The sequence below is a fragment of the Arachis hypogaea genome, chromosome 15 (assembly GCF_003086295.3).
Source record: "Arachis hypogaea cultivar Tifrunner chromosome 15, arahy.Tifrunner.gnm2.J5K5, whole genome shotgun sequence".
NCBI classification, from domain to species: Eukaryota; Viridiplantae; Streptophyta; class Magnoliopsida; order Fabales; family Fabaceae; genus Arachis; species Arachis hypogaea.
Window position 1 is genome coordinate 35,585,417 of NC_092050.1, and position 8,944 is coordinate 35,594,360.

An 8,944-nucleotide genomic window follows, 5' to 3' on the forward strand; every position below is an offset into this window, starting at 1 on the left:
TTCCCCATTCAGCAAAGAACACTGAAGCATACAAGGGGGAAAGAAGAGAAAATCCCAAACCCTTATCACAACTCAATCCACCATAACTTCTCCCTCCGAGCTCCGATCGCCGCACTGTTTGCGGCCATGCGTTCACTGCGTCGAACTCTACAAATCCATCGGAAAAATTTTGTCGGTAAGTCACTTTATTACCCCAGTCTCTCCACCCCTCAAATTTTGAAATTTAAAAGTATTCAGGTTGAGAATTTGGTTGGTTTTGGTTCTCTAGGTTCAATCTAGCTTGCGGAACTTGTTGGACTTAGCTCTCTCGGTCCGTGGGTATGGTAAGAATCAATAACCCTAGCTATTTCTTGATTTGAGTAGGTTGGGTATTGAATTTGGGTATGTATGTGTGACATATGTGAAATTAGGTGTATATATGTATATGTTGGAGCTTAAATTGTGAGCCTTGGAACTGGTGGAGGTTGGATGCTTGTGCTTTGGTGATTTTGGGCTTGAGGGGCTATGTTGGTTTTGGTGATTTTGCCTTGGACAATACGCGAAAATCTGCCAAGGTATGGTTTAGGTTTCACGTATCTAAAATATAATGTTCTGTAAAAACTTAAGCTAGATGACCATAAGATAGGAATTGAATGCATGTGTATGTTAAATTGTTTAGTGCCTTGAGAATAATTGTGAACTAAGCTAGGAGTTGATTGTGGTTTGATATTGAGGATGAAGCCTAGGATGTTATGAGAAGCTTTGATGATGATTGGTAAAGTGTTAAAGATTGAATGTATGTATATGATGAATGATTGATGACCTTGTTAGTTAGTTGCGGAAGTTTGTGTTTAAAATGATGTAATATTGAGGAATGGTTGATTTGGGTGATGGTGGTGCGGTATATAATAGATGGTGGTACTATTTATATGAGTGGGATGTGGTTTGAGTTTGGTTTTTTTGTAAAAATTGAGGTTTGGATCTTTTTGTGTAAATTTGGTTTTTGGCCACACTTTGGTGACCCACAACTTAGATTCTGGATCCTCAAATGATTTCAAACTTATTTTAAATGAAAATTAGGTCCGTGAAGTTTACGCCGTTCAAAGAACGGAAGAAAAACAATTTAAAACGAAAAAGTTATGCGCATCGGAAGTTTAGGGTTCAAAATGTGAAATTCTGCAGATTTCAGACTTAGTAAATTTTTTTATAAAACATATGCCCACGCGTATGTGTGACTTGGAAATTTTGCATACGCGAACCACCCTCACGCGACCATGCAGTTCTGTTTGACACCATGCGTATGCGTAAAGGGGAATGTGTACGCCAAATGGGCCAAGGCCACGCGTACGCGTGACCCAGGTTACTTGCGTACGCGAAACTCCTCGTACACGACCAAACGATTTTGCCTGGTTTGCACGCGTACGCGAGATGAGGTATGCATACGCGTTATGGTCTAAATGTGTACCCACGCATACACGTGACCCACGGCGTATGCATGACTTCCCTATTTTCAGCAAAGGAGTTTTGTGTTTTAAAGCTCTATTTTGAACCTCCAAACCTCTGTTTTTACCCTTTTAGCCCTAGAACGTAATGATAAGCTTGATAATAAGTTAGAGCTAGGAAATAGAGATAATTTGGGGATGAAGTAAAGGTTAAAAAGTGATGAGTTATATGAGAAGAATGTGTATGCTTGGAGAATATATGATGCTACGGCTATGATGAACGATTATGTAATGAATATGAATGATTATAAATACTTATATGGCTTATGCATTTAATGTTATCTGAGATACGAGTTTCCTTGGGTAAAGTACTGTGGCTTGCCACCACACGTTCCAGGTTGAAACTCGATACTCTGTTGACCCCACGTCGTAAGGGTGACCGAGCACGTATAAATTCTCGGGAATGGTAACCCCCATTGAGTAAGTTATATATATATATATATATATATATATATATATATATATATATATATATATATATATATATATATATATATATATATGAATGTATGAATTTTGAATGAAAAGAGAAAAAGCATAGACTCATGGGATGTGCGACGGGAGACAGTCCAAGGGTTTAGCAAACCGGACTTGTCGGGTTAGCTTGATAACCAACAGATGAGCCTCATCAGCCATAGGACAGACATACATCATGTGCATTTTGTTTGTTTGTTTGATATGCATTAATTGGAAATGCCTAACTGAATATATTATGTTAATTGTTATAAGTGCTACTTGCACTACTTGCCTCGTACCTGTGCTTGCAATTGTCTATTTGTCTGTCTTTGCAAACTCACCGAAGATGGAGGAACGGAGGAATGGTGGACATATTTAGTGTTAAAGTTAAGTTTAAGCTAGGTTTAGAATTCCCTAGATAACTTTCCCTTTTATGGTTTCTGTTTAGTACTTTAAGCTTCATAATCTGAGTGTCGGCGTTTTAGGATTGCCTCTGCATTCCCAGAACCTTATATCTTATATGTGTGACACCTTTACCATGCTGAGAACCTCCGATTCTCACTCCATACTATGTTGTTATTTTTCAGATGTAGGTCGAGAGGCACCTCGCTAGGCGTCTGGGCTTCTGAAGTGGAGTGGTTTTTGGGTTTCATTTTGATGTACAGTTTTTTATATATGTACTTAGCTTCCTCTCTGAATAACTTGTTTATTTTTCTCCTCTTAGAGGTTTATGGAGAGCTAGGGTTCATCTATATATTTTGGGTTTGGGATATGTATATATGTATGTAAACATTCTCTGGCCAGCCTTAGCTTCGCAGGCTGAGTTAGGAGTTTCTTATTTTGTGCTTTTGGCCCTCTATTCGCACTTTTTGTTTATTTATACTTATAAACTTCAGTTTTCTTCGCACACAAGTAAACTGTATTTCTGAGCTTTGTGCTTTTTATTTTGCGATTTTTATTTTCTCGTTTTTCAAGGCTCCTAATATACTATCTCCTTTTTATCATCATCATCATCATCATCATCATCATCATCATCATCATCATCATCATCATCATCATCATCATCATCATCATCATCATCATCATCATTATTATTATCATTATCATTATCATTATCATTATCATTATCATTATCATTATCATTATCATTATCATTATCATTATCATTATCATTATTATTATTATTATTATTATTATTATTATTATTATTATTATTATTATTATTATTATTATTATTATTATTATTATTATTATTATTATTATATATCTATGTGTGCGTGCGTGCGTGCGTGCGTGCGTGCGTATATTATTTTACAGGTCGTAATACCACACCACCACTATTTTACAGCTTAAGTGTAAAGCTTTGTGTGGTAAGGTGTTACATTACTTATCAGTTAGGACTTCAGATGAAAGGAGATCCTGTTAGTGGCTGTATAATTTTGCCCATTGATGCACCACTATTTCGTGGTACATTTTGTACTTAATTAAGTGGATTTTATTCACTAAACTCACATTTATTCATATAATTCGCATGTTTTATATTTTCCTTCCTAATTCTGTACTATGATTGAAAACATGCTTCTTTGGCCTTAAAATTGCTATGTTTAATCCTCTCTCATTACCATTCGATGCCGTGATCTGTGCGTTAAGTGTTTTCAGGCTTTATAGAGCAGGAATGACTTAAAGGATGGAAGGAAGCTTGCAAAATTGGAAGGAGCACAAGAAATAGAGGAGACAACCAGCAAGGAGCAACGCGCACGCATGGCTCACGCGTGCGCGTGAATTGGAGTTCGCACGGCGACGGGTGCGCGTGCTTGACGCATACGCATGATACGCGAAGTTGACCAACGACGCGTACGCGTGACATGCGCTACCTGCAGAAATCGCAAACAGAGATGCAGACTAAAGCCAGGGGACAAGCAGAGACTCAAACACACAACTTCTCATTCATCACTTCACATAATTTTTAGGTTTTAGATGTAGTTTCTAGAGAGAGAGGCTCTCTCCTCTCTCTAGGTTTTAGGATTTCTCTTAGTTTTAGGTTTATTTCTTCTCAATTCCAGGTTCAACGTTCCTTTAATTTAGTTTCTCTTCTACTTTTATTTATTCTAGCATTCTAGTTTATTTATTTTCCCAATTTGGTTTATGAACTCCATGTTAGATTTGATTTTTTTTAATGCAATTTGAGGTATTTCGTATTTATGATTTTAATTTAGCTTTTTACATTCTCAGCATGAATTGAGTAATTGGAGACTCTTGAGTTATCAAACTCCTTTCTTGATTGATAATTGGAAGTTGCTGGTTAATTTGGATCCCTCTAAAGCTAGTCTTTCCTTAGGAGTTGACTAGGACTTAAGGAATCAAATTGATTAGCCCGCTTGACTTTCCTTTATTCGGTAAGGGTTAACTAATGGGAGCAATAAACAATTCTCATCACAATTGATAAGGATAACTAGGATAGGACTTCTAATTTTCATACCATGCCAAGAGTTTTCTTAGTTATTAATTTAATTCCTTGCTATTTTATTTCCTTGTTCTTAATTTCAAAAACCCAAAAAGATACTTTTCCATAACCAATAATAACTACACCTCCCTACAATTCCTTGAGAGACGACCCGAGGTTTAAATACTTCGGTTATTAATTTGATTAGATTTGCTTTAGTGACAAACAAATTTTTGTATGAAAGTATTCTTTGTTGGTTTAGAAACTATACTAGCAACGAGAATTTATTGTGAATTCTTTACCATCAAAAATCCGTTCATCAAAATGGTGCCGTTGTCGGGGAATTGCAAACGTGTGCCTTATTATTGGTTATTGTGAATATTGTGAATAATTTTCCTTTTTCGTTTCTTTGTTAGTTGTTTCTAGTGTTAGGAATTTATTCTCATTATTTTCTTATTATATTTTTCTGTTTTTACTTTCTTTTGTTACTATGAATTCTCAACCCTTTGGCTATGAGTTTGGTTCAAATTATGTTGTAGGGAATGGAAGCTATAATAGGAACATGCATCAAGGTTGGGACAATCAAAGATGGGAGGAGCCACAAGGATTTGATCAACCCTTTCGGCAACATCCTCCTCCAATGTGCCATGAGCAAAAACCATTCTATGATGCATACCAAGACAATAGCTATGGTGGACATATTCGTGATAACCAACCTCTGATGAGTCCATATTTGATGGTATATTTTGACTCAATTTGGATGGATTCTAGCACATGAACTCACACTTAAGCGCCAAAATAGCATACTCTTGTGTTTTGTCCCTAATTTGATCCTAAATGTACAAACATGCAATTTTGTACTTTAATAGAGCAATTTAATTCCACTTTTATGTCATTCGATGCCGTGATATGGTTTGTGAGTGATTTCAGGCCTTGGAGGCAAGAATGGATAGCTAAAAGTGGAAGAAAGCATGTATAAAAGAGAAAACATGAAGAAAACAAGGAAAAGCACACACAGCGAAGTGTGCGTGTGCACAGCCCTACGTGCGCGCGCACAAGCGAGAATTTCCATGTGTGCATACGCACGCACCTGTGCATACGCACGCACCTGTGCATACGCACAGGTCAATTTTTAGCCGCGTGTGCGGACACACAAGTCTGTGCATCCGCACAGGTCCCTGCACGTGATTTCATTAATGAGGCATGTGCTGCTCGAATTTGGAGGCCTCTTGGCTCATTTTGGAAGGCTGAATTGCTGTTTGGAAGTGCTATATGAAGGAGAATTGACCACTTATCAAAGGGAGGATTGGAGCAACTTTTAGAGAGTTTTCATAGTAATTAGGAGTAGGAGTAGTGTAGAGTAGATAGCTCTCCTAGGGTTTATCAATTTCCATTGTAGCATTTTATAGCAAGCTTTGATCTTTGATTTTACTTCTTTAATTGTAAGTACTCTCAATTTCCTCTTTAATTAAAGTACTTTTACTTTCATTTACTTTTGGTTCAAGTTACTTTGTTCATATTGCAATTTTGTGTTTCTTGAAGTTTTGATTGATAAATTTTACATTTCATGCCTCCTTTATGTTTGATTGCATGTTTATGTTTGGTTTTGTTGATAGTTGGTTATAGTTTTACATTTCACTTTGCAATTCTCCATGTTTTACTTTTATGCATACAAGGTGTTTGTGAAAATGCCAACCTTAGATTTTGAGTAGATTTTCCCACCTTGGCTTGTGGTTTGAGTTCCTAGGACACTAGAGTCATAATGTCCGACATTTAGTGGTAATTCTTAGGTAGTTAGTTGGCTCTTGTTTTCATTGACGCTAGCCTTTTATCAACTAGTTTGGTAAGTTAGTTAGGACTTATGGATTAAGGTCAATTATGCTTGCTTGACTTACTCCTCGATGGTTGGGGTTGACTAGGCGAGATTGACTCATGATAATTACCATAGTTGTGGTTATGGCAATGATAGGATTCCTTGGATACTCATTCCCAAGTCAAGATTCTTTATTGCATCTATAGCATTTTCACTAAGTTTTGGTCTTATTTCTCTTTGCTTGCATTTACATCAATTTTGATCATTGCTTAGTTCTTTTAATCTTTCGTTCTTTGATCGCACCAAAAACCCATTTTGCCCTCTTCACAACTGAAAGAAGTAACATTTCATTTGCATTCCTAGGGAGAACGACCCGAGGTTTAGCTACTCTCGATTTAGATTAGAAATTGTAAACTTTGATCGAGCACTACTTGTTGGTTGAGAACTATACTTGCAACGAGGTTATTTCTCCTTTACCGAGAAGGAATTCTCAACCGATGAATTTGCGTGCATCAAGTTTTTGGCGCCGTTGCCGAGGATTTGCAAACGGTGTTATATCTTTTGGTTGTTGTGAATTAATAGTATAAATAGTTCTTTTTGGTTGTTTGTTTGCTTTTGTTAGTAGGTTTTTGTTTATATTTTCTTAATGACTTTTTCACACCATTGCCACAATGCACCCCAATGGAACCCAAACACTTACCTTTATAGTCACCAATCTTACACACCATCACCTCACTACCTACAAAACCCTTACCCACATGAGTTTGATTGTCAACCTTCATCACCTCAATCCTCATCTTCATATATGGATCAAGCCACACAAGAACTATTTTTCATGCTCATTCAAGAACAACAAGAGTTCCGGTAGAAGCAAGAGCAAGTCATGTCCACCTTAGCAAAAGCTTTGGGTCATTTAGCTTCATTGCGTTCATGCCAAAAGCAAGAAATTCTAGTGGATAAATGTGTGGGACCAAGTGAAAAGTGTGGAGTGCAAGAAGAATTTCAAAATCAAGTAGAAGATGTCAAGTCACAACATGAAGCACAAGAGGAGATAAGTGAAGAATGGATAGAAATTGATCAAGAGGATTCCATCATTCAAGATTTTTTGTCCAACTTGGGTAATTCCTTCTATGACCTTCATGAACCTCCTTTATTGGATTTGGAAGGAGATGTTGATGTGGCCTTCACACAACCTCCAATCTTTGACTTGAGTGATGATGAAGAAGATTCAAAAGAGGTTGAGGAAGATTTTGTTTACCAAGAAGTGAAGTTAGTTGTCCAAGAACGAATTGAGTGGGTGAAGACTTCTCTAACAAGATTTTTAGGCCCACATTAATATGCCATTTTAGAAACAGATGGTCAACTTCGAACCTTCCTTGGAGTAGTAGATGGTGAAGAGAAAAATGTTGACTGGCTAAAGAATGGGAAGTTCATCAACAGAGCCAATCCAACATTTGGAGCTCAATTTTGGTGCAAAAGTCACTTTAGTGGATTCCGGGGAGTGCACAAGCGTGTCGATGGTGATAGAGGAACTCAACTATGGGATCCGGGCATTAATTTCAAGAATCAATACTTAAGGATCCTCGCTACTAGCTTGAAGTCTCTTATGAGTTTGATGCAACCTAATTGGGACCCCAGAGGTCAAATCAATAGCAAACTTGGTTGGAGATTCAAGGAGGAGTGGAAGCATAAGCCGCCCTAATAAGGATCTCCTCACCAAGTCCAACTTAGGACTATAAACCAAAGTGCTAGGTGGGAGACACCCCACCATGGTAATATCCTTCTAACCCTCTCTCTTTTAGCTTTTGTTTCATGAATAATTGGTTAGTTTGCTTGGTTGGTTGGTTTTATTTTGATATTTGTTGAGCAATTTTGGTAAAATAAGGTGTTTTTGGGAGTTTTGTGATGTTTTGGGACTTGAACACCTGTATGGGATGTCAAGTTTGATTCCTTAAAGGCATAATTTTTGTTGCAGAAATAGAGACATGTGCGTCCGCACAGCAGTATGCGCACGCACGCCCCCAAGAGCCCTCTCTGTTCGCAGCACACGCAGGGCTTGTGCGTGGTCACACCACTTCCTTTCCCCTTCTATACGGCTGCACGGTAAAAAAAATTTTCCCTTGTGCGAGCGCACACCCTCTATGCGCCCGCATAGCTCGAACAACACCCCCTGGTCGCAGCGCACGCACAAGCTGTGCGTATGCACCCAAACCTTTTCCATCTTTTGTGCGTCCACACACCCTTTGTGCGCCCGCACAGGCTGCATTCCACCTTCTGCTCGAAGCACCCGCACGACCCTGTGCGCGCGTATACCCCCCTCTTTCTCCCCTGTGTGCGTCCGCACATGACCTTGTGCATCCGCACAGGTCACTTTTCAAACATTAATTCGAAAAGATCAGGGGCTCGCGCTTCATTTCCTTACCTTACCCCAACCCCTTCTTCTCCTTCTCTGAACATACACACTCACCCAATCCCTCTTCTCCCTCCACCCCGCGACCAACCACCGCCGGAGACCGCCCTGCCATTGCCACCACACACACACACACACACACACACACACACACGCACACACACTCTCTCTCTCTCTCTCTCTCTCTCTCTCTCTCTCTCTCTCTTCCCTTCTCTCTTCTTCTTCTCTCTCCCTTCCCTGCTTACGCGCAGCCTCGTTCCCTAGGCCGCGCCTCTCTATCCGGTGAGCAACCACCAGCAGCGGCGGTTTCCTGTGCCGCTGCACCCCTCTCGGCCTTGCCC